Here is a 25,026-nt window from a genome sequence, read left to right on the forward strand (position 1 = left end):
CCAGAATGTGTTTAACCAGAATCATTCTCATACTGTGAAAATGTGCAATATCCATTTTCCAGGGTGATAATTTAATGAGCATACTAACACTAGTGATACTGTTTTCCTTTTCTTTATTTCATGTTTTTATGAAACAAATTTTTAGTTTTTTTTTTAATAACAAGCCAGAGTTGCATTGTTATGAATCTGATATACAAAAATTATCTTCCTCAATCTCATCATTCTGATCAGCAATAAAATTTTTATTAAATATTTAGAATTTGCATTGCCTGTCCCAGCTGCAAATCCAGTGAGAATAATTATATTGCTCATTCTCACTCTTTTGATCAGTAGTTATAACTTTTTAAAATAAAAAATTTTAATCTTCTGTTTGTAAGTTTTGTGTAAATCATACTTCACAGAAGTCAGCTTCCTGTCGTTATCCTGTTTTTTTTTTTTAATGTGAGCCATCCTTCTATTTGAAGATATTCTGTTTATTATATTTTTTTCAGGTTTTTACCTTTTTTTGCATTCTGATTTTCTACTTTATATTTCTATCAAGATATCAACTTGTACTCAGTATCAGAAAGATTAAAAATTAAATATAACTGTATACCAATTGACACAATTTGAATGTATTTTAGTAAAAATATTAAGCACATGTAAGAATGAAAAGTTAAAGTCACTTAAATGTTAAATCTATTTTTATTCCACCTAAAAAGTCTATCAAATGTAAAAAAAAGCTATAATTAAGAAATGTGAACATTTATAAAATGTTTAAGCCATTTAATTAACTCAAAATAAAAAAAAAAACAGTTCATAAAAATTTAACTATTAACCTTTCTAGAATTCAATGTCTATCTACCTGGAAATATGAAAATCAGTATTACTCTTCAATCATATTATTCTAAACACATTTAAAGACAAGTTTAAGAGCAGTAAATTATGAAATATTATCAAATGTTCTCCAATCACTATCACAGTTGCTGTTAATACAGCACTGATTTGTAAGCACTCATATACACACAAACACACACACACACAAAATAACTGTAGTTTGAAGAAAATCAGTAATTGGCACCACTGGAAACCACATTTTGTCATGTAAGAATTTATTGCATTCATGAGGTTTGAGAGGAAAAATTCAAAAATTTAAATTTCTCATTTTTTCTTTCCTAAGCTATTCTTCTGTCATTCAGGTCCTCCCAACTTTCCAACCCATCTTTGGTAGCAGCACAGCCCACAGGCTTTGACAACACTGAATTCAACTGCATTATTTAGAGTGTGTAGACCCCTGACCAAAAGTGTTTCTGGGGTTACTAAAGTCATTATATGGAATTACTGATCTCTTATTTCCAGAGGTAAGGGCTAAATTTCAGGAGTTGCCTCTGTCTTCTTTACCACAATGTTGTGTGAGTGTGCTTGTGGTTCCAAGGGCTCCTTGGTGATATGAGGGACCCCCACCTCCCTGGATCTTAGGCTAGAACAAGACCCTAAAACCTTGTTTATTTGCACTTTGCATGTTATGTTTTTAAAAAACTGAAGGTTTGTAGTAACCCTGCATTAAGCAATTCTACCGGAGACGGTTTTCCAGCATCATTCACTCACTTTGTGTCTTTGTGTTACATTTTAATAATTCTCACTGTATTCCAAACTTTATCATTATTATTATATTTGTTATGATGACCTGTGATCAGCGATCTTGGATGGTACTATTGCAAAAAGATTATGACTGGCTGAAGTCTCAGATGATGGTTAATATTTTTAGCAATAAAATATTTTTTAAAATTGAACTGTAGCTGGTTTTCAATACTGTGTTAGTTTTAGGAGTACAGCAAAGTGATTCTTTTATATATATATATATATATATATATATATATACACACACACACATATATATAACATCTATTTCAGAATCTGAAAAATAATATATTTGTATAATAACCTATAATGGAAAATAACCTTTTTCATTATAGACTATTGTAAGCTACTGAATGCAGTTCTCTGTGCTATACAGTAAATCCTTTTTATTTATCTATTTTTATATGTAGTAGTGTGTATCTGTTAAGCCCATACTCCTAATTAATCCCTCCCCATCCCCCTTTCTCTGTGATAACCATAACTTTGTTTTCTATGTCTATGAGTCTGTTTGTGTCTTATAAATAGATTTATTTGTATTACTTTTTGAGATTTCATATATAAGTGATACCATACAATAGTATACCTTTATACTTTATATATAAATATATATACTATATAAAATATAGTATAAATATATATATACTATATATAGTATATACTATAGTATAAATATATATACTATAAAATATAGTATAAATATATATACATATACTTTACTCAGTATAGTAATCTCTAGGTCCATTCATGTTGCTGCAAATTGCAATATTTCATTTTTTATGGCTGAATAACATTCCATTGTACATATATACCACATCTTCTTAAGCCAATCATCAGCTGATGGGCACTTAGGTTGTTTCCATGCCTTGGCCATTGTAAATAGTGCTGCTGTGAACATTGGGATGCATGTATCTTTTCACATTTTTGTCTTTTCCAGATATATGCTCAGGAATGGGATTGCTGGATCATATGATAACTCTATTTTTAGTTTTCTCAAAGAATCTCTAGGCTGTGATACCTCCTTATGTTACGATCCCTCATCATCAGAATGGTCATTCTGATCAGCATGATACATCATTGTAGTGTTGATGGCTATAAAGTATTTTTAAATTCCAGTTTGATTCCTGGGTTGGGAAGATCTGCTGGAGAAGGGATAGACTACCCACTCCAGTACTCTTGGGCTTCCCTTGTGGCTCAGCTCGTAAAGAATCTGCCTGCACTGCAGGAGACCTGGTTTGGGAAGATCTCCTGGAGAAGAGAAAGGCTACCCACTCCAGTATTCTGGTGTGGAGAATTCCATGGACTGTATTGTCTATGGGGTCACAAAGAGTCACACACGACTGAGTGACTTTCACTTTCACATTCACATTCTTTTAGACATAACACTATTGCACAGTATGAGTGAGTGAGTGAAGTCGCTCAGTCGTGTCCTACTCTTTGCGACCCCATGGACTGTAGCCTACAAGGCTCCTCTGTCCATGAAATCTTCCAGGCAAGAGCACTGGAGTGGGTTGCCATTTATGTGCGCATAACTTTTATATGAACTGGGGAACCCAACAAATTTTTGTGACTCCCTGTATTGTGATATTTGCTTCATTGCAGTAGATGGGAACCAAACCCACAATATCTCCAAGGCCTGCCTGTACTCCAAATGACATCTTCATTTTTTTTTTTTCTTACTTTTTAGTTTGGATTATAGTTGGGTTTCCCAGGTGGTATAATGTTAAAGAATAGCCTGACAACGTAGGAGACACAAGAAACGTAGGTTTGATTCCTGGGTTAGGAGGATCCCTTGGAGTAGAACATGACAACTCATTCTAGTATTCTTGCCTGGAAAAGGCCATGAACAGAGGGGCCTGGTGGGAGCCTGCAAAGAGTCAGACATGACTCAGCAATTAAACAACAGCAACAATAGTTGATTAACAATGTCATGTTAGTTTCAGGTGTACAACAAGTGATTCAATTATACATATACATGTATCCTTTTTCAAATTCATTTTAAAATCCAGTGACATGTCTATATATTTTATTTCCTCAACCTCTCTGTTACAAGCAATACTACATTGGTTAACTCTGTACTCTTGAAAATCTCATTTCATTATGCTCTTCTGCTGCTCCAAAACTTGCTTGTTTTTTCTATCAACTCTTACTCTTAGCGGATCTTGTATATGCTTTATCAAATTTCTCTCCTTCACTCTTCTTTGTCTTTATACTCGCATTGACTTCAACTACTATCTTTAAGGAGATGACACCCTAATGTATCTCCTGAGTATCATATTTACTGTTGTTGTTGAACACCCAAATACTGCTTGCTGGGTATCACATACACATCCTAAAATGGTACTTCCAAGATTGACTACAACATGCTCCTCAATATGGTTTTAATTGCTGTGAACTTTATATTTGTTAAAGACACCACCAACCTCCTAGATACCCAGGGTTGAAGAGTCAAATAACTTTGGCTTCCACATCCTCATTTTTCCTGGCCAATCAATTTTCTGGTGTTGTTGCCTTGATTTCTGGGATTACTTTTATGTTTGTCTCATTTTCTCCACTGCCCACTTCTATTCATTGTAAATAGTATGTGCTTAGTAACCATTTCCTGAATATTGGCTTTATATATGTTTTATTTGAAAGTCATGATATTTTATAATCTCTTTTATAATACTAGAGTAACTCAGTTATTCAAGGTAACTTGAAGAGAATTCTTCAAGTAGAAGTTGGCTATGTAATTTTGTAATATTATCACTCTTTTATTCTTTCCAGTCATAACCTAGTCATAACCCAGCCTTGATAATTTAATCTTTTATTATAGCAAACATAAAAGTGAAACTCTATATGATAAACCCTGCAAATTAAATACACTAAAACAGATGTTGGCAAATTTTTTCCATTCAAAGAACCAATAGTAAATATTTCAGTTGCTATGGCCTGTACAATTTGTGTCATAACTAGTGAATTCGGCTCTTACAGCACAAAAGCAGCCAGAGATCATAGTTAAATGAGGAATGGCTATATTCCAGTAAAACTTTATTTTAGATTCCACATATAAGTAAGATCATTTTTTGTTTGTTTGTTTGTTTTTGTGTCTAGCTTATTTCTATTGGCATGTTGTCCTCTAGAGTCAAGCATGTTGTCACCACTGGCAGGGTTTCCTTCTTTAAGGCTGAATACTAGTTCACTGTGTAGATATACATATTTTCTTTCTAAAGGAAGCTCGGGGAAACATTGGGAGGTAATGGTACTGATGGTGATGATAGTTTCACAGGCGTATACTTATCCTAAAACTGACCAAGTTACATACATAAAATATGTACAGCCTTTTACGTATCAATCACAATTCAATAGTGAATTTAAAAAATCCTTTATTTAAAGAGGCTGAAATTTGAAACTTTTATGTCACAGCATATTATTCTACATTTGATGATTTTTTTTCAAATGTTGGAAAGTTAAAAACTATTATTAGAAAAAAAAAAAAACTATTATTAGCATTCAGGCTGTACAAAATGGAGGAGGGTCCAGATTTGGAACATGGCTTGCCATCTCTGCTTTTAAAATAAACATTTCTGGAATTCAAGAATCCCAATTCTTATTTCCAGAAGAAATCTAAATATGAGCATGAACTGATACACATTTTTATTTTCTAAGGAAATGACATATTAATTGATTCATTGTTTTTGAAAAAAAAAAAAAAACATTAAATATACCAACAGGTGCTGGATAAAGGTTTTGGAAGATGCAAAGATAAATAAGAGCCAGTCTTTGCTCTTATAGAATTCACAGTCTATTAGAGTACAAGGACAATGAAGTAATAGCCATGAAACAAAACAGCTTATGATAACTATGACAAAGACATAATTGAAAAAGACATATGTACTCCAGTGTTTATCACAGCACTGTTTACAATAGCTTGGAGATGGAAGCAACTTAGATGTTATAAACAGATGAATGGATAAAGAAGCTGTTTTATAAATATACCATAGAATGTTACTCTGCCATAAAAAGGAACATATTTGACTCAGTTGTAATAAGGTGAATGAACCTGTAGCCTATTATACAGAGTGAAATAAGTCAGAAAGAGAAAAACAAATATCACGTATTAACACACATATATGAAATCTAGAAAGGTGGTACTGATGAAACTATCTTCAGGGCATTAGTGGAGACACTATACAGTCCATGGAATTCTGCAGGCCAGAACACTGGAGTGAGTAGCCTTTCCCTCCTCTAGGAGATCTTCCCAACCCAGGGATCGAGCCCAGGTCTCCTGCATTGCAGGTGGATTCGTTAACAGCTGAGTCAGAAGGGAAGCCCAGTGGAGACACAGATATAGAGAACAGACTTGCAGACGAAGTGGGGGAAAGAAAGGGTGGGATGGATTGAGAGACTAGTATTGAAACATATTCGTTACCATATGTAAAATTAGATAGCTGGTGGAAATTTGCTGTATGATGCAAGAAGCTCAAATTAGGAGCTCTGTGACAACTTAGAGGGGTGGGATGGGGTGGGAGGGGGGTTGGGAGGGAGGCTCAACAGGGAGGGAACATACATATTCCTTTGGCCAATTCATGCTGATATACGGCAGAAACCAGAACAATATTGTCAAGCACTTGTCCTTCAATTATAAATAAATTTAAAAAAATTAAAAATATATGAAATAAAGAGCAGTGTATAATACTACTATTAGTAGAATTTAGAAAAAATCCTGTAGAATTCCAGGAGAATGATTGACTTATTGGGAGGTGATAGAATGTGTCATGGTGATGTTATTTATGGTCAGCCTTTAAGAGTGAGTAGAACCATGCTAGGAAGTAATAAGCCTTGAATCAAGAGGAAGCCATGCCATAAAGCCTGGGGATATGAGATGGTGCTGGCTGGGAAGGAAGGTTGGTGTTGGGAAGACATGTGGAGAGCGATATAAGTTTGGAAATGTTGATACGAGAGCATTAAAATACAGATTTGTACTTTAGATTTTATTCTTTCTGCAATGGGACTCACAAAATATCGAGGAGAAAAGATGACAAAGATTTCATTTAAAGTTAGTTTCCTTCGTAGTGGTCAAGTCAGGAATCTAGTCTTGTATGGGCAATGACAGAAATGAAAACATTAGGCTTAGACATTACTATAAAACTTTCTGCTGTAAAATCCATACAAAAGCATTGTTTTTAAACAAAATGAGAATGGTTAACTGACTTAAGTTTTAAGATGCCAATTTCTTTTTAAGGTTTTGAAGATTTGCTAGAAAATTAAAACAGTTTTTTTGTGAACTTATTTCACTATCTATCAAACTTTATATAGCTGCAGTTAGCATGTATATGGGCTTCCTGTGGCTCAGTAGTAAAGAATCTGCCTATCAAAGCTGGAGACATTAAGACGTGAGTTCAATCCCTGGGTCGAGAAGACCCCTGGGAGAAGGAAATGGCAGCATACTCCAGAGGAGCCTGGTGGGCTACTGTCCGTGGGTCACAGAGTTGGACACGATTTAGCAACTTAACTACAAACTACTATAGCGTGTATATATCAATGATATACTTTAATCTATGATGTACATATGGAGCAACCACTTATTCTCAACTTTACTTACTTTATACATATTATGAGTTAAATCCTTGACAAGTGTCCAATTTTTATCTTGTGGATCCCATGTTTTTCTAAAGTTAGTAAAAAAAAAATTCAACTGGGTTGTGTTTTCAGTTCAGTTCAGTTCAGTCGCTCAGCTGTGTTCGACTCTGCAACCTCATGAATCGCAGCACGCCAGGCCTCCCTGTCCATCACCAACTCCCGGAGCTCACTCAGACTCATGTCCATCGAGTCCGTGATGCCATCCAGCCACCTCATCCTCTGTTGTTCCCTTCTCCTCCTGCCCCCAATCCCTCCCAGGATCAGAGTCTTTTCCAATGAGTCAGCTCTTCACATGAGGTGGCCAAAGTACTGGAGTTTCAGCTTTAGCATCATTCCTTCCAAAGAAATCCCAGGGCTGATCTGCTTCAGAATCGACTGGTTGTATCTCCTTGCAGTCAAAGGGACTCTCAAGAGTCTTCTCCAACACCACAGTTCAAAAGCATCAATTCTTCGGCCCTCAGCCTTCTTCACAGTCCAACTCTCACATCCATACATGACCACAGGGTTGTGTATTAACTAAATGTAAATGGATAACTGTATGAATGAAGAGGTCTTCTCCACTGCCTTACTGTACTCTGTGTTTCTATCTCCTTTTTGTTCTTTCTACTACATAAGAAAATCTGTCAATATGCACACATATGAGTTAAGAAATAAAACCTAAGACTATGGAAAAGGAAGTCATGGCCGGAGGTTAAAAACCGAATTGCACGGCAGAATTTGAAAATCTTTTATTAATCTATGGCATTTCAGAATTACATGTTGTACTATTTTAGAGTACTTGTTTGACAAGGGCATTTTGAAAATGTGACACTACTTCTTGATTTAAATAACATTCCTGTTTCCCATTTAAAGATTTATATGTTTTAAAAATTCTACAGAATAAAAATGTCAAAAAACTGCTTTGACATTTAGTGATTGCTTGTCTATTATACACATTTTTGCAATAGTGCCCAGGTCATAAGAAGTAATGTAAACATCCTTCAAATAAATTTCTTTTAATTCCTAAGGGTTAGTAACAGAAAGCTAAGAAAAGACTATTAACATTTATATTTCATCCATCTCATATTTAAGAGCAATAGGAGCATACATTTCATAATTCCAGGAATAAGATACAGCAATGATTCTTAGACTATAAATACACTGGTTTTTTTTTTTTTTTTTCACATTTTTGCTGTCAACCAGCAAGTTTTTCTTGTTTAAAAGAAGGAAAAGGTAAGAATCCAAGGTAGAGAAGATAAGTTCCTTTTTAAAAGCTTTATAGTTCTATCAGAAATTCTTTCATTTTACATTAAATTTGTTTACCATCCAGTTCAAACTTAAGAGAAAACTACTCCTTCAAAATACGTTTTTTGCTAGAGTCCAGCTCCAGCAGCCAGGGATTCAACCTGAAGAGACGAATGGTGTCGGCGAGTAATGAGACAGCCTCTCAGTTTTCTTGGACTGCCTATTTATTTCAAGTTTAAGATTCTGTTTTATACTTTTACAGAAACATTAGGTCAGAGGTTTGACATTTTCAGTTCCCCCTCACCCAGGTTTATTATCTCTATAAATCATTGTTGCTCTTCAAACAGATCTGCTTCGGTGATTCTCTCGGAATCAGCTTTACCATCTATTATCTGCTTCTTCTTATGCATCCTTGTGATTACATTGTAACTCAGGTTACATCCCTCAGTTTACTACTTATCTTCCTAAATCCTGTTTGCCCCTAACATCCTGAGCTCACTATCTCTTAACAAGGCTTCTAGCTATAGTGTCTCTAAAAATTCCTAACTTCTATAAGCTATAGTAAAATATGCTAACTTTACATCATTCCTTAAATCTCTAACTTCTATTTTAATTATTTCTAAGCCCTAAATTCAGTAAACTCCTTTGCCATACACATTTTCCTCACAAATAAGCTTCAGATAGCAATCCCTCCCATGGCCTCAAGCTGTGGCCTATGTACTCATCCTGGAACACTCTTTTGTAATAGTCCTTAAACAAAGGTCAATGATTAACTTTATGAATTATTCTCTGAGAACAGCTGCAGAAGGCTTTGTGTCTTCTCACGCTCCTCTCAAGAACAATAAGCACCTTAATATTCCTTTTCAGTCAACTCAGCCGAGGAGAGGAAAAGACAAGTCAGAATTACAAGGCCTAAATCCTTCATCCCTGGACCTTGCCTGCGGAATGAGGTGGAGTCTGGGGCCATGCCTCCATTTTGTCAGTAATGCCTAACGTGGCTCCCGACATGTTTTGAAAATGGGTGCTTATTCAGAAGAAGCTCAGTTGTTTACAACTGGACCCCAATCTTCTTTAAGAGCCCACATTAAGAAGGTAGATACAAATCATACACGAATAGAAACATTTGTTCTTGCAATGACTTATGTAGTTAATCTGATTATTTGATATTACCAAATAAAATCCTGTAGTCAAGTTCTTGCCCCCTTTATCTTTTTGCTCATTAAAGACCTGAGTGGATTATGGTGAATACCTTCCAACAAATAGACAGCATTTCATAACTGCTGCTCTTGGTACCAGTTTATATACTGAATTGGCAGTTGTCAGCCAGTAGTTTGATTAATTCACTTTCACTTTCATGCATTGGAGAAGGAAATGGCAACCCACTGCAGTATTTTTGCCTGGAGAATCCCAGGGACGGGGGAGCCTGGTGGGCTGCCATCTATGGGGTTGCACAGAGTCGGACACAACTGAAGCAACTTAGCAGCAGTAGCAGCAGCAGCAGTTTTATTAATATTGTGATAGCTATATTTCAACAAAAGAGAGCTTTAGTGGTGTAGCCCATTGATCAAAATTCCCACATCACCTTTGTGTTATTTTCCAAGCTAAACTTATAGTATTGGGTATTATGAAGTGTGCTGGGTGGGGATAGGAGGGAGAAAATTAAAATTGTGAGAAAATGGAAATAAGAGATTATATTGAGAATTCTCTCTAAAATGTTACTTAAAAAGTTCCTTAGTGAGGTATTTTAATGTTCAGATTCACTGAGCAGAGGAACTTTTTGTTGAAGAAATTATATTATCTTTTAGTTTCTTTGTGCTACAGTAAAGTTTATCTCCAAATGTTCTTCTAAAATATTAGAAGGTACACTTTTGATAATTTATTGCCTAATTATATTTTATTGCTATTTTCATCTTACATCAAATTATATTAAAATTTTATATTAGTGTTATGATTTATACTTGGTATGTTTATAATACTTTAGAGATTTTTCCATAATCCGTAGGGCTAGTACATTTTAGTGGCTTCAAGCATAATTTTTAAATTATAAATGTTTTAAAGGTTTTAGAGAATTATATAATATACCCTTGCTTTATGAAATAATGCTCAATATGGATCAATAATGCTATCTATCTCTAAAAGTCTTCGCTTTTTAAAAATAAAAGAGGGAAAATAAGCATATAAATTATACATTCAGAAAATTAATATTTTGGAAGAAATGAGAAATTAAGATAACAATAGAATTAGAAAACATGAAAGAGTAAAATTATAAATCTGAGCAAATTTTTAATTGTAAGTGAAAGATTTCAAAACATGGTTCTAAAATAATCAGTTAAGTATACAGTTACAATCAGGTATAGAAGAACAAAATTAATGCACTATCATACCCCTTAATTTTTTGAAAATGAAGATGGCATAATGAAAACTTAAGAGATTCAAAATATATATTTGACAGATTTCTTGATTTGGATAGGTTATGGATAAATGTGTATTATTAACATGAAGCCAAGAAGGAATAAGTAATTAAATACAACAATACCCTTGGAAGAAGTTTTAAAAAATATGTCAAAAACCTACTTTCATAAAAGGTTCTGAGCCCAGACAATATTGGGGAAAATTATATTCCAACTTTCATTGCAGTGCTCTCTAGATTGTTTTAAACGCACACACACACACACACACAATGGAGAGGTTTCAAATTGTTTTACGAAGCTAGCATAACCTAATACTAAAGCCTTGTCAAATCCTGTTCAAAGTAAGAAAAGCTCCTCAATAGTCATACTTATAGAGAACCCATGGGGTTGCAAAGAATTGGACATGACTGAGCTCAGCCCACATACACACATATAGAGAGAATAGAATAATTCAAAATACTTCTGATATCAACATAAATTTTATTTTCTCTGAAAGCATTCCCTGAGACAACTGGTTGAATCTATTTGTAGAAATGTTTTTAAAAAGCATTATCCTGAATATGTAAAAATACGTAAAAAATATAAAAATTAATATATATATTCATGCAAAATTTTAAAACCATATGGAACATGAAAAATATATAATGCATGTATTTATAGGCATAAAATACCACAATACTAACATTTGATTAATCTTTAACATGGGATTACATATGATTTAATATTTCACTCATGCTGGAAATACTTTGCAATTCTTTCTGTTGTTATGAAAGTACATAAGTAAATAATTCATATTATAATTACGATGTTCGTCTTATAGAGAAATATATTCCAGAGTGTTATTTCTAGGAACTCACAGTGATAAAAATTATTGCCCGTGAGTTAGTTCTTGTTTTGTTCTTAGGTTGTATTTTGCCTCTCCGAGGAAGACTCACTACTAACTGAGCTTTCCAAAAACTCTGTGCTACTTACATGCCTCAGGGTACCTGCAAGGGAGAGGAAGTCTTCTATGAGAAAATGGAATTACCATTCACCCAAGGGGGTGGATGTCAGCACAGCAGGTCCTGATCATGTTGCCCTCTGGCTGTTCATTGACAGTTACAAACAACAATTGTGTTTTCAGCCTGCACTGACTGGTGAATGACTCATTGACAGCTCTTTGATTTCACCCACCCATACTTCTTACTATTTCCATTTAATGTTATTTTGTATCTGTCTTACTTTTTTTCTTCTTCACTGGTTTTTCTTAAAAATTTTTTTGGAGTATAGTTACTTTAAAATGTTGTGTTAGTTTCTACTGTAAAACAAAGTGAATCAGCTGTATAAACACATTGTTGTTGTTTAGTTGCAGAGTCATGTTCAACACTTTGCAAACTCATGGATTTGCCTGCCCAGGCTCCTCTGTCCATAGGATTCTCCAGGCAAGAATACTAGAGTGGGTAGCTCTTCTGTTCTCCAGGGGGTCTTCCCAATCCAGGGATTAAAGCTGCATACCCGCTTGGCAGGCAGATTCTTTACCACTGAGCCACCAGGGAAGCCCTCATATATATATACAGAGCCCCTTATTTTTGGATTTCCTTCCCATTTAGGTTGCCACAGAGGACTGACTAGACTTCTCTGTGCTGTACAGTATGTTCTCATTAACTATCTATTTTATACATAGGAATGTATGAATGTCAACCCCAAACACTGTTTTTATTTAAATCGCTAACACATACATATGGTAAAAATAAAAAAAAAATCAGAAGTTACCAAGAGACATACAGTGTAAAACAGTTGTTTTCCTTGCCCTGTTTCTAATTCAATCCTATCTCTTCTCAGTGGGATGCCTGCTTGCCAGTTTTCTACATGTTGTTCCAGAGATGGTCCCTGAACATCCAAGCATGTGTTTTTGTATCTTTCTGAGAAAAATCAATGTTAGCATGTTACCATACTTTGACATCTTTAAAATTTTTAACAACGTATTTTGGAGGTTTTCTCACATTAGGACACGGAATTGCCTGACTCTTAGTAATGACTGACTATTGCTTTAGTAAATATACTTAATATATTCACATAAAATATATATAATATATTTGAATAGTTCTTTATGATGAACATTTAGGACACATGAACAAAGGGCATGAAAAAGAGTCCAATATTATGAAATAAAGGAAAATAGGTCAAGCACTCATGATGGAGAGAAAATATATTGTCCTAATACAGGTGTATCTGGTGTACTAACAAGTTCTCTCATGCTTGCAGACATATAAATAAATGAAACTTTTATATGTGTTTTGACCATACCTAAAGTGATCTTAACTTTTTTACCCAACACCTCCTTTTTAACATATGGGTGGGTGATGTGGGAAGTGGGAAGGAGATTTAAGAAGGAAGGGACATGTATACCTATGATTGATTCATGTTGATGTATGAACAATACAATCAGTTCAGTTCAGTCGCTCAGTCATGTCCGACTCTTTGCAACCCCATGGAGTGCAGCACACAAGGCTTCCCTGTCCGTCACCAAGTCCTGAGGCCCTCTCAAGCTCATGTCCATCGAGTTGGTGATGCCATCCAACCATCTCATCCTCTGTCATCACCTTCTCCTCCTGCCTTCAATCTTTCCTAGCATCAGGGTCTTTTCCAATGAGTCAGTTCTTCATATCAGGTGGCCAAAGTATTGGAGTTTTGCTTCAGCATCAGTCCTTCCAATGAATATTCAGGACTGGTTTCCTTTAGGATTGACTGCGTTGATCTTCTTGCAGTCCAAGGGACTCTCAAGAGTCTTCTTCAACATCACAGTTCAAAAACATCAGTTCTTCTGCACTCAGCTTTAAAGCAATTGTCCTCCAATTAAATATTTTTTAAAAGATCCAGAAAAATATTCAGGGAAACTATGAGCAAACATGGAGGTCTTGTCTTGTTTAAACAAAACTTGAAGTAGGAAGGTAACAGTTTGGGCAGCAATGCATTCAGTGAATGCCTGGACATAATCACCAATGAAAGGATGGTGGCAATTAAACATGACAAAAAAACATACAGTTTAAAGAAAAACAACACGGGAAGCTTATAAGTGTTTATGCCATGCAGCATAATTGATATCACCAAAGATTGAAACCATTTTCAATGGTTTTTAAACCTTTTTTCTCTAAGACCAAATGACAGAGGAAAGGTAAGAGACGCTGAAGAAGACAACACAAGTCTGTAATTAGTCACTTTTGCTTGGAGAAGGCATTTTTGATAAAAGAGTTTGTTAGACCAAAAAGTTGACAATGTAAACTGAACAATTTGGATTAGATTGCAGAATTTCTCTATGCTTTCCTATTTCCTTAAAATCTATCTGATGCCAAATGTATAAAAACCTAGTTAGTTTGGGTATACATGCAAACTGAACAATTTGAATTAGATTGCAGAATTTCTCTATGCTTTCCTATTTCCTTAAAATCTATCTGATGCCAAATGTATAAAAACCTAGTTAGTTTGGGTATACATGCTTTATGTCCCACCTAGAGAACTAGAAGATCTTGCCATTGGATAACTTATAGTCATATTGAACACAATATTTAGGAAGAAACAAAAGGTCATTAAAAGAGAGTAAAAAAGAGAAGCTGCACTTGAAAATAAGCTCACTTTTATCACTGGCCTGGCCTTGTCAAACTGCCCAGCTCCTAATGACTGCTACCATGAGGTACTGTTCGAAATTTATGGTTCCTTGAATCTAGACACCTAATGCCTATTGGAAAATTCACTCGCCTGGGATTCCCAATCTTGTTCCTTCTTTGCCTTTCATGGTCTGTGTGACATAGCACAAATATCTAAACTTCTTAGAGTCACCTCCAAAATATAGCCTAGATGATTATGAGTGTCTTCCCGATTCTAGGTTCTTCTTGGTTCTGGCTTCTTATTTGTTTTCAAGGGGGTGCAAGTCCTAAGGGAATGCTGGAAACAATCAGCATTCTAAAAGCAGTATCTGATAATTATATCCACTGGGTAAGCAGAGGTTCTACTGAAATATATGCCCCAGTGCTATTTAAAGCTATATGCACCAAAACATTATTTTTCAAAATTTGAACTGATGTTTTCTGCATGCCTGTGGGTTCTCGATAGAATAGAAATCCTAAAATACGGTTACTTCAATGCAAATTTGACTTCAGTTTAAAGTCACTAACTATACGTTTACTATTTTCATTTATTACAATATCCCAAAGGAATGACATTTATTCGTGTGTCACAGCTTGATCTAAAAGGCTGTTTTGAGTCAAAGCTGTGGACTTTGGCAAGAAATTACACATTAGATATCCATCTACTGGAGAACTTAGAACAAGCTCAAAAGTTTTCTGTGATAGTGGAAACTGACCGTGTTTTTTGTACATCCTTATATTGTACCCAGTGTTGGTTTTTTGCTCGCCAAATTTCAGATATACGTCTAGGTTCAAACCAGGTCTCATTTCATCTTGCTACATCCCTAGGCCAGTTAATTGTAGTTTCACAGATTCAGACTTTGTGAACTGCAGTTTCAGACAATTATTTTTATCATACCAGATCACTGTTATGAAACAGTCTATGTTATAGGCAAGACACAGTGTACATAACATTATGTTAGGGAGAAGTTCTCCTCAGTGTTCATGACAATCACAGAAGAGTTTAAAATGGGAATTAAATTGGTAGGACATATATAGGAAGAAGTTACGAAAGGATAAACAATGTTTTAAAATGAGTTCCACTTGAAGAGTAAGTGAAAAGTAATGTACATAAATTAACTAAAGGGCTTAGAGTTTTAGTAAATGCACGTCTATCTTTCATAAACCTTCTATGGATTAACAACATAGTTCTTTATTTTTTTCCAGTTCTGATTTTCTGGGAGGAATGTCTGCTGCATCTTCTTGTCATCTGCAGTCTAGGATCCTAATAAATTTGGCTGCAGAAAGAGGCACAATATGTCTCGTCTTAGTGTATTCTGCTGTTTTTGGCCCTTTGGTGCACATGACACCTGAATGCAGATGCACAGCTGAGAAGCAACAAGCAGAGCAGACAATGTGCCACACACAGGACTGAAGTCACTTCTGGGCTCTTCATTCATGTGACAATGTATGTGTTTTACGGTTATGTTCAGTAATTCACATGCTGTGATGTAACTGCACATGGATGCTTTTGTGTGCATATTTGCATATGTGTCTATGTATCTAAAAAGGTAGTAAACTTGCAAAGAGAAGCAATTACAATTTCTATCTTTATGTACAATTCCCTAACATTAGTAACCGATATTGAAAAGGAATAGGGCAGGGATTTGTAGCCCCGCAAAAGACTATGGTTTTTCCAGTGGTCATGTATGGATGTGAGAGTTGGACTGTGAAGAAAGCTGAGCACCGAAGAATTGATGCTTTTGAACTGTGGTGTTGGAGAAGACTCTGGAGAGTCCCTTGGACTGCAAGGACATCCAACCAGTCCATTCTGAAGATCAACCCTGGGTGTTCTTTGGAGGGAATGATGCTAAAGCTGAAGCTTCAGTACTTTGGCCACCTGATGCGAAGAGTTGACTCATTGGAAAAGACTGTGATGCTGGGAGGGATTGGGGGCAGGAGGAGAAGGGGACGACTGAGGATGAGATGGCTGGATGGCATCACAGACTCGATGGACATGAATCTGAGTGAACTCTAGGAGTTGGTGATGGACAGGGAGGCCTGGTGTGCTGCGATTCATGGGGTCACGAAGAGTCAGACATGACTGAGTGACTGAACTGACTGAACTGACCTGAAAAGATTTAATTATTCATGATATGATTTTGCTATTCATGCCTCAAATTTTTTTGAAATTCCAGTGTCATCATTTATTCAACATACATACTTAGTCTTTGGGCCAGTCACTGCCCTAGACATTAGGAATATGGTTGTGAGCAAAATAGACACTTATGAGGAGTATCACTAATGAAGCTTTATTTTCTCTGTTCCTATCTAAACATCCTTCTAATATTCCTAAATCTCTAGCCAAATGTACTAAATACTTTGTGATTAGTCAGTAATCACAGGATTATTTTCTTAGTGCTCTTCATATTATGTACAGAGTGCATGGTCTTTATAATTAAGAATTTATAGTCAATTAATACTTTGATTTGAAAAGATACATATATGCAATGTTCACAGCACCATTATTTACAATTGCCAAGATATGGAAGCAACCTGTGTCCAACAGCAGATGAATGGGTAGAAGAGATGTGGTGTATATACACTATGGAATACTGCTCAGACCAAAAAAAAAAAAAGGAAATTCTGCCACCTGAAACAATGTGGATGGACCTAGTGGGTATTATTCTTAGTGAAATAAATCAGACAAAGACAAATGCTCTTAATAGATTTATTTTACTGAGTAAAATAATCTTACAGATTATATGGAAGAATAAATTCTTCAGCAATAAAAGTATCATAAAGAAAATCAACAAAGGGAAACTTGCCTTTCCAGATACCAGATTATACTCTGATGCTACTGTAATACAAATAATAAGAATCGGTATCAGAATAAGTAGAAAACAACAGAAAGGACAATCTACTTAGACCCTACTACCAACCAAAATTTAATACAGCATTCTCAAAATTATATAATAATTCAACTTAGTTGAAAGAAAATAATTTAATAAAAAATCCTGCAACACTCCATATCCTGTGGAAGATCATTTAAAAATGGACCACTTTATTATACTATAAACACAAAATAATTCTAGATTGTTTAAAAATCTTTGTTGTTTGTTCTTTAGTTACTGTCTTGTCCAATCTTTTGCAACCCCATGAACTGTAGCTCCTCTGTCCATGGGATTTCCCAGGCAAGAAAACTGGAGTGAGTTGCCATGCCCTCCTCCAGGGGATCTTTCTGACCCCAGGGTTCTCTTATGCCTCCTGCATTGGTGGGTGGCTTTTTAACAACTAGTGCCACCTGGGAGAAGGCAATGGCACCCCACTCCAGTACTCTTGCCTGGAAAATCCCATGGACGGAGAAGCCTGGTGGGCTCACACGACTGAGCGACTTCACTTCACTTTTCCTTTCATGCATTGGAGAAGGAAATGACAACCCACTCCAGTGTTCTTGCCTGGAGAATCCCAGGGATGGAGGAGCCTGGTGGGCTGCCGTCTATGGGGTCACACAGAGTTGGACACGACTGAAGCGACTTAGCTGCAGCAGCAGCTGCCTGGGAAGCCCATTTAAGTTATAATGTGACCAAAAGGCAAAGGGAATCAACTAGAAGAAGGAACATTATCCAAAGATGGATAAAGGGACTTGTGTCTTCTTGGGAGAGGTTGCTTGTGATAACTGTTCGAGGGAGATTGCATCCTATTTGCCAGAAGCATGATTTGTTTTCCTTTTAATTGGATACTGAGTATGGTTCAAAGAGGCACATACATGTGAGAAGTGGTCAAGCAGTTGATTATGGTACCTTTTTTTTCCTGTGCAGCTTAGGTTCAATTGAAATTGTGTTTCTTGAAATCCTTCTGCTATGGTCCCAGGTTGGAGTGGCCCACGAGCAAAATTTGCATGAGATTTAGAAGGTGAAAGAGAATCAGCCCGCTCTACTTTCTGAAAGTCAATATAGGTCACCAGATCCACTGCAGCTTTCTTTTCTTGCTGTGAATTTGCTAGTTCATCTTGTTGCTACATAGAAACAGCAGCCAGGCTAACAAGCCCTCCAGATTCTATCGGATCTTCCAATTCACTATTTGCAAGTTCTGGAGCAAGTATATTGCTGAAGAAGTACAATATTGAAGCAGCTCTGCAGTGAAGGACACCGGATTCTTCTGTAGATCACTTATGCTAGGTTAGAAGCCGTGAAAATTAGGTGTGAGTTATGGTTTAGATTCAAGGGTTCCAGTTTACTTGAATGAGCACCAATTAATCCTCAACCCATCCATTACAGCTTTCCTTCCTAACTGTGGCCCTTTATAACCAGCAGTAACATAGACACAGCATTTGACATAGGCAACAAGCCCCTCCATGGACCTTCTCACTGGCTCCCATAATTGTGTAAAACCCAACCCATACAATAAATTCCTTACTCCATGTGGTTCTGCTTCTCTGATCAAACCCTGAGGGATTCAAATTCCAACTTTATTTTAGGCCAAATTCCTCATGCCTCATTTCTAATAATATTTCTATTACTTTGTTACATTAATTTAATTCTCCGAAATATATGTAGATTTTAATCTTAAAAAGTTAGGACCATATTTCCATCCTTATGACCTATAAATAGAAGACATGAATCATATTCTGAAGTAATTTCCTATGTTTTCTATTGCTGCAAACAGAGGAGGAATAAATAAATATTATTTCTCATAAGGAAAGTAGGCCCTATGCAGTAATAACTAATAAAAATGAATAGACTATGGCTTGTAGGGAACCTGGCTACACTGAAACACTAGAAAGGGCTTGAATGTATTGGATCATAGGCAAATAAAATAAGAGAATAAAGAACAGGAGAGACGAAAGAATACAAAATGGGGCATCAAGGTAAGGAAGAAAAAGAGGTAAGGAAGAAAAAGTAATATTTTTTTCCCAAATATTGAATTGATTGCCTTTCATTCTCTTGGAAAAATATGCATGAAGGATATATAGAGAGAAATTGTTTTATTAGTCATTTATTGCAATAGATGAATACAGATTTTAGGATACAATTTAGAGACCCTCATATTTGATCTTTAAACTAGTCACCACCACTTCATTACCTCCTGTGATGTCTAGAATTTTGTATGATTTCACTACAAGCCCAGGTCTTCCTCCCCTCATTTTTCTGATAGTAGCCATCCTACACCATCATCAGTATCCTTTATCTTCACTAGCTAAGGACCCTTTCTATGGGCCTCTGCCAACTCATACTACCTCACATCAAACATGGATACTCACACAACTGCACACAAACACAATTGCATCCACCGAGATTTTACAGTTTAGGGGAAATAAAAAGCTATTAATGGAGTAGGAATTCTATTTTTTCCTCTACTTTTAGCACTGTCATATACTACTTTTAATATATTTGTCACTAAAGTTACGTTTTAGCTTACAGAATACTTGAGGGACAAACTCTTCAAAAGAAAATTCCACAATTATCAAGCTTTGTGTATCTCCCTAACCCAGCTCCCCAAAGATGCCAATTTATGCCAGTGAAGATAAAGAACTTTGCAAAAATCACAAAGTCACAGTGATCTGGGTCATAGTAGATCTGCTGAATGGGTCAATAAAACACAAAAGCAGGGATTCTTTGTTCTCATTATATACAGAATCAGTATGTTAAAAAAGAAAAGCAGCACCCACTCCAGATTTAAAGAGAAGAAATAACAAGAAGGGAATAGATGAGGAGAGTTAGAGGAACAGGGAAAACAGCCATGAGCAGTAAGACTACTAAATCATCTTCATTTATTCATATATGTAAAATGGTTCATTCATCCTAAGTACCATCATGGGTTGAGGCTACTAATCAAAATAAAATTCATGCAAATATATGTACATGATTTGCAGATGAGCCATGGCCTCCAGGTTTTTGGAAAGTTGCCAGTATTGTCCTTGATAAAGCAAAGTTTAGGGCCTTTCTTAGCTCTGAAATTGTCACTCTTTGTTAGAAATGCAGAGTACATAAACTGATGAAGGGAGAGAGCGAAATTGGAGTGAGGGAGGTTAACCTAGTGGCGGTCTTTACAAGAAGAACATACCCAGGTTTTCCTTCAACTGCAGGATTTATGAGCTCTGGAATATTTAATATTTACAAATAGAAAAGAATCACATTCAGCACACAATCAGTATGAAAGAATATGTTATTCTTCCATAAACAGATTTTTAAATTGTAATCAGGTTGTGATTCTTTAAATTTTAAGTATTAAAGCAGTCTAATAATTTAAAATTTATCTCATTAAATGTTCTATGGGATATTGTTAATTATTACTAGGTTATCTTCCTTTGTTCAGATGAAGGACAGACACTGCACAGCAAAAATTATATATTTTGATTCTATATTATTCTGGATTATTTGGTGATTTTGAAGGTGGACATGCTTGCCAGGTGGACCTAGTGGGAAAAAAAACCCTGCCAATGCAGGAGACACAAGAGATACGCATTTGATCCCTGGGTTGGGAAGATTTCCCTGGAGGAGGCATGGCAAGCCGCTCCAGTATTCTTGCTTGGAAAATCCCATGGACAGAAGAGGCTGGCAGGCTACAGTCCAGATGGTTGCAAAGAGTTGGACATGATGGAAGGGACTTAGTATAGCATATGATGTCTTAGAGAAACAGTGTGATACATTTATCAAGGAGAGGATTGCATAAATAAGTAGGAGTTGAAGGAATTAATAAGGTTAATAAAAATTCAATAAAGTATTCATGAATATAGGTACATTTTTCATTCAGTCATTCATTCACCCCACAAGCATTATTAAAGTATTGAAGCAAGGTACTAGGGACATAATGTTTAGTCATGAGACACAGCCCCTACCTTTAAAGTACTAAAAATCCAGTAGAAAAGATAGACAAGCAATCAAATTGTATGGATGTGTAATGAGAGAGGTAACGGAGGCGCACAGGGTGCTGTGGTTCAAAGAAAAGTACAAACCATTTTACACAGATGGGATTTATTTTAAATGATCCCCAAAGAAGGCTATCTTTTTTTTTCTTCCTTGTACACACTTGGTGTTCCTTCTTTCAAGAGGCGGAGTGTCTTTCCCCTCCTCTGTAAATCAGGGTTCTCCAGAACAACAGAGTCAGTAAGATATATACTGATATTAGATATTTATTTGATATTTATTTAAAGGCCAGCTGAACAATGTGACTTAAAGTCAACTTGAAGAATGAGAAAGAGCCAGAGTGACAAATGAGCCCTACAGACAGTGTGGAAAGTGCGAAGACCTTGAGCAGAAGAAGTTGGCAAGTTTAAAGCAGTGAAAGAATGTCAGTGTTTCCTGAGCAGAGAAGGATGGGAAGATGAGGTGATAGAGGAAGGAAAGGCTTGTTTCTGCAATATCTTTTAGGCTGTGGGAAGGAGATTGGCTTCTATTCTGTGCTCTGTCGCTTCAGTCCTGCTGGACTCTTTGCGACCCTGTGGACTGTAGCCTGCCAGCCTCCTCTGTCCCTGGGATTATACTGCAAGAATATTGGAGTGGGTTGCCATTTCCTTCTCCAGGGATCTTCCTGACCCAGGGATCAAACCCACATCTCCTGAGGTTTCTGCACTGGCAAGCAGATTCTTTACTACTGAGCAACCTGCTTTTATTCTAGTAGCTATTGTAAATATGGTAGTGTCTTAGCTTTCTAAAACACTGTAACAAATTACCACAAATTGAGTTCTTAGAACAATACACATTTATTATCTTAACAGTTTTTGAGGTCAGAAGTCTGAAATAGGTCTTTATGGGCTAAAATTAAAATATCAGCAGGGCTGTGATCCTTTCTTGAGTCATTTTGAGGAAGATATTTCCTTGTCTTTTCCAACTTCTACAGGCCACGTGAATTCCTTGGCTTATGGCTGCTTCCTCCTCCTTCAAAGTAAACAGCGTAGCATCTTCAAACCTCTCTCTGACTCTTCTTCCTCCCACTTGTGACTGCGTTGAGTCCACTCAAATATTGCAGGAAAATCTCTTCATCTCAATATCAGCTGATTAGCAACCTTGAACTCCATCTACAACCTGAATTCCCCTTTTTCATATAACTTAAAATACTCGAAGGTCTTGGGATTAGGACATGGACACCTTTGGGGTTGGGCAGCAGGTTTATTTTTCCTGTGGATAGACTGGCGAGATGGGAGTCATCACGGAAGAAACAGCAGAGATGTCAGACTAAAGTTGATTTTCATATAATCAGGCTTCCCAGCTGGTCTGCCAATGCAAGAGAAATAAGAGATGCGGATTTGATCCCTGGGTCAGGAAGATCCCCTGGAGGAGGGTATGGTAACCCACTCTAGTATTCTTGCCTGGAGAAGCCCCAGGGATAGAGGAACCTGGCAGGCTATAGTCCATAGGATCACAAAGAGTCAGACATGACCGAAGTGACTTAGGATAGTCAGGAATTGTACTTGTATCTATATTTATGTATACAAACATATTCAACTACAATTTCTAGTAAAATAAATCATTTTTAAATATTGCAAATAATAAATCCTCCTAGATAATTAGCTTTCAACCAGGCTTACAGAATACTCATAGAAGCCAAATTGTAGTTCAGGTTTATATTTGGCCATCAAATTTCTGGTTGGTTGACTTTGGGGTCAATTTTCTTAAAAAAAAAAAAAAGAAAAAAAACCAGAGATTCCTTGTTTTCAGTATAATGATATCCTGTCTTGTTGAAAGCCTATCTCAGAAAACAGGGCTTTTAGAATTACTCTGTTTATCTGTTACCTTTGCAATATAGGCTTGTGGAAGGAAGCTTCTGTTCTTCAAGAGCTACTTCTAAATCATAAACCATGTCTTTAAATGATTGAATTTTTTTTTTTTTTAATTTTAGTAGAAAGGGGTTGGAGAAGGCAATGGCACCCCACCTCAGTACTCTTGCCTGGAAAATCCCATGGACGGAGGAGCCTGGTAGGCTGCAGTCCATGGGGTCGCCAAGAGTTGGACATGACTGAGCGACTTCACTTTCACATTTCACTTTCATACATTGGAGAAGGAAATGGCAGCCCACTCCAGTGTTCTTGCTTGGAGAATCCCAGGGACAGAGGAGCCTGATGGGCTGCCGTCTATGGGGTCGCACAGAGTCGGACATGACTGAAGTGACTTAGCAGTAGCAGTAGAAAGGGGAGAGACCAGGTTATCACTGTGGTCAGATTCTTTTCCTAAAACACATATTTGACCAAAAATGTTTACTTTTCAATTTCTGGATTCAGTAGTATTCATTTCATTTACACTCTATGGTGGTAAGTTGTGTCTGACTCTTTGTAACCCAATGGACAGCAGCCTGCCAAAGCTCCTCTGTCCATGGAATTTCCAAGACAAGAATACTGGAGTAGGTTGCAATTTCCTTCTCAAAGGCATCTTCCCAATCCAGGGATCAAACCTGGGTATCTTGCATTGTAGGTGATTTCCTGCCTTGCAGGTTGATTTTTTACTGAGCCAGCAGGGAAGCCCTTTACTGCTCTACAACCTGGTTCATTTTGATAAGTGTAACAGGACTCGAAGACTGAAAAACATTTAAAGACCTCCTTGTTATAATGTTTGACATAGCTATTAATAGAGCCAAGTAATATTGAGGTAAGGGAATTTACTTCCTTCTTAGCTTTGAGAAACCCATAGTGACATTTTAAAAAATCATATTTGCCAGAAATAATTTTATTACTCCAGTAGATTCATGTATTCCAAGAAACAGAACCAAGAATCATTCTATTTCTCTCTTTCAAGTTTCTTTCACCTGCAATATATAACTGTAGGGAAATTCTCCTTTGTTGAGATCCCCAAGTTTGCTAATGTTTCTGGTTTTCCAGGAAGTAACAGTCTTTACTACAGCAGTCCCCAGCCTTTTTGGTGCCAGGAACCAGTTTCATGGAAGGCAATTTTTCCATAGACTAGGAGTGGGGGATGGTTTGGGGATGATTCAAGCACATCATATTTATTGTGCATTATATATCAGTTATTATTACATTGTGATATATAATGAAAAAATTATGCAAATTACCATAATGCAGATTCAGAGCATCAGGCACTAGATTCTCATAAGGAGCACGCAACCTAGATTCCCTTGCCTATGCAGTTCACAGTAGGGTTATTGCTTCTATGAAATGATGCCACTGATCTGACAGGAGGCAGAGCTGAGGCAGTAATGTGAGCAATGTGGAGCCACTGTAAATACAGATGAAGCTTCGTTCCCTCACCCACTGCTCACCTCCTGTTCTTAATGGTGATAGACTGGTTCTATCGCCATTATCTGGTTGATAGCCCAGGGATTAGAAACCTCTGCTTTACTCTACATAAGGATAGGACCTCCTTAATCATAGAATAGGTATAGATGAGGTTTTCAAAAGAATTTTGTATGCATTATTTCCATACTCTCCTTTTAATTTAGCTGTAGATTTGGGTATAACTAATTAACGAGATTTGTTTTTAACTGTATTCTTCCTTACATATTTTGTTTATTGGTTCTATACTGGTGAGAAGTAGATTATGCAGTTATGCAAATAACTACATTATGCCATGAAATTAAAGGAGCTCGATAAAACTATT

This window comes from Capricornis sumatraensis, chromosome 1 (genome assembly GCF_032405125.1).
Source record: "Capricornis sumatraensis isolate serow.1 chromosome 1, serow.2, whole genome shotgun sequence".
In the NCBI taxonomy this organism is placed as follows: Eukaryota; Metazoa; Chordata; class Mammalia; order Artiodactyla; family Bovidae; genus Capricornis; species Capricornis sumatraensis.